The sequence below is a fragment of the Arachis stenosperma genome, chromosome 9, assembly GCF_014773155.1.
Source record: "Arachis stenosperma cultivar V10309 chromosome 9, arast.V10309.gnm1.PFL2, whole genome shotgun sequence".
In the NCBI taxonomy this organism is placed as follows: domain Eukaryota; kingdom Viridiplantae; phylum Streptophyta; class Magnoliopsida; order Fabales; family Fabaceae; genus Arachis; species Arachis stenosperma.
In genome coordinates this window covers 90,619,435-90,622,211 of record NC_080385.1, presented here as the reverse complement: position 1 = coordinate 90,622,211, position 2,777 = coordinate 90,619,435, and the positions used below count along the sequence as shown (strand labels likewise).

At 37.3% G+C, this 2,777-nt stretch overlaps 1 non-coding gene across 1 annotated transcript; it reads right to left on the bottom strand.

The window, feature by feature from the left end:
• Positions 1-2,032: 2,032 nt before the first annotated feature.
• Positions 2,033-2,136, bottom strand: LOC130953056 (small nucleolar RNA R71). The gene has a single exon (XR_009075229.1). It is a non-coding gene; the product is annotated as a small nucleolar RNA R71 (small nucleolar RNA).
• Between the last annotated feature and the right edge of the window lie 641 nt (positions 2,137-2,777).

Sequence of the window (2,777 nt, the reverse complement as noted above, 5' to 3'; positions counted from 1 at the left end):
GTATTACTTGGACGACCCAGTGCACTTGCTGGTTAGTTGTGCAAAGTTGTGTAGTGATCACAATTTCGCGCACCAAGTTTTTGACGCCGTTGCCGGGGATTGTTTTGTGTATGGACAACTGACGGTTCATCTTGTTGCTTAGATTAGGTATTTTTTTCTTCAGAGTTCTTAAGAATGAATTCTAGTGTTTCATGACGATCTGTTGAAATCTGGCTGGCTGAGAAGCCATGTCTAATCTTATTGGACCGAGGTTTCAACTGATCATCACAAGAGCTTGTTGATCTCTATCAATCTTGCTATTGGAGCAATGATCTGCTAAGGCTTGGCTGGCCATTGGCCATGTCTAGTGTTTTGGACCGAAGCTTTCTTTGAAAGCTTGGCTGGCTGTGAAGCCATGTCTAATTCCTGGACCGGAGTCTTAGACTAGCATTGCAATGATTCCTGGAATCCAAATTAAGAATTCTGAAATTTTTATTTTCTATTTCCATATAATTTTCGAAAAAAGCACAAAAAAATTTCAAAATCATAAAAAAACCAAAAATATTTCATGTTTCTTGTTTGAGTCTAGTGTCTAAATTTAAGTTTGGTGTCTTGCATGTATTGTTTACTTGATCTTGGTTCTATTTTCAAGTCAATAGTACAGGGAACTGAAGATTCAGAACATGCAGCAGAGGAATTACACAGAAAAAGCTGGGCGTTCAAAACGCCCAGTGAAGAAGGACAGACTGGCGTTTAAACGCCAGCCAGGGTACCTGGTTGGGCGTTTAACGCCCAAAAAGGTAGCATTTTGGGCGTTAAACGCCAGGATGGCACAAGGGGGAGGATTTTGTTTTTAAATCAATTTTTTTTCAAGTTTTCAAAGTTTTTCAAAATCAAATCTTTTTCAAATCATATCTTTTCAATCAAATGTTTTCAAAATCAATTTCTTTCCTTTTTCAAAGATACTTGCTATCAATTAATGATTTGATTAAACATTTCAAGTATGTTGCCTTTTCTGTTGAGAAAGGTTTAATGTTTGAAGCATATCTTTTCTTGATAGCCAAGTTATTAATTTTTAAAATCAAATCTTTTTTTTTTAAATTATTTTCAAATCATATCTTCTCAATCACATATTTTTTAAAACCAATCATTTTTTTTTCACATCTTTTTCAAAATAGTTTTCAATCAAATCTTTTTGACTTCTAATTTCAAAATCTTTTTCAAAAATCACTTGATTCTTCTTCCACTTTGAGTTTTCGAAAATTATCAATCAATTTTTCAAAATGATTTAAAAAACTTTTTAATTGATTTTCGAAAATTCTCTTCCCCTCTTCCCACATCATTTTATTTATGGAGTACCACTCCTTCTCAATGCACAATTCGAACTCTCTCTAATTTAGTTCGAATTCTTCTACCTCTTTCTTCTATTTTTCTGTTCTTCTGACACCTCAAGGAATCTCTGTACTGTGACATAGAGGATTCCACATTTTCTTGTTCTCTTCTCTTTCATATGAGCAGGAGCAGAGACAAAGGCATTCTTGTTGAAGCTGACCCTGAACCTGAAAGGACTTTGAAGCGAAAGCTAAGAGAAGCTAAGGCACAATTCTCTACAGAGGACCTAACAGAAATCTTCAAAGAAGAAGAAGACATGGCAGCCGAAAACAACAACAATGCAAACAATGCAAGGAAGGTGCTGGGTGACTTTACTGCACCTACTCCCGACTTCTATGGGAGAAGCATCTCTATCCCTGCCATTGGAGCAAACAACTTTGAGCTTAAGCCTCAATTAGTTTCTCTAATGCAACAGAATTGCAAGTTTCATGGACTCCCATTGGAAGATCCTCATCAGTTTTTAGCTGAATTCTTGCAAATCTGTGACACTGTCAAGACTAATGGGGTAGACCCTGAGGTCTACAGACTTAAGCTATTCCCTTTTGCTGTAAGAGACAGAGCTAGGACATGGTTGGACTCACAACCTAAAGAAAGCCTGGACTCATGGAAAAAGCTAGTCAATGCCTTCTTGGCAAAGTTCTTTCCACCTCAAAAATTGAGTAAGCTTAGAGTGGAAGTCCAAACCTTCCGACAAAAGGATGGAGAATCCCTCTATGAAGCTTGGGAAAGATACAAACAATTGATCAGAAAATGTCCATCTGACATGCTTTCTGAATGGAGCATCATAGGTATTTTCTATGATGGTCTCTCTGAACTGTCCAAGATGTCTTTGGATAGCTCTGCTGGAGGATCTCTTCATTTGAAGAAGACGCCTACAGAAGCTCAAGAGCTAATTGAAATGGTTGCAAATAACCAATTCATGTACACTTCTGAAAGGAATCCTGTGAACAATGGGACTAATCAGAAGAAAGGAGTTCTTGAGATTGATGCTCTGAATGCCATATTGGCTCAGAACAAGATATTGACTCAACAAGTCAATTTGATTTCTCAAAGTCTGTCTGGAATGCAAAATGCACCAAGCAGTACTAAGGATGCTTCATCTGAAGAAGAAGCCTATGATCCTGAGAACCCTTCAATGGAAGAGGTGAATTACCTAGGAGAATCCTATGGAAACACCTATAATTCTTCATGGAGAAATCACCCAAATTTCTCATGGAAGAATCAAGAAAGACCTCAACAAGGTTTTAACAACAATAATGGTGGAAGAAATAGGTTTAGCAATAGCAAGCCTTTTCCATCATCTTCTCAGCAACAGACAGAGAATTCTAAGCAGAACCCCTCTGACTTAGCAACTATGGTCTCTGATCTAATCAAAACCACTCAAAGTTTCATGACTGAAACAAGGT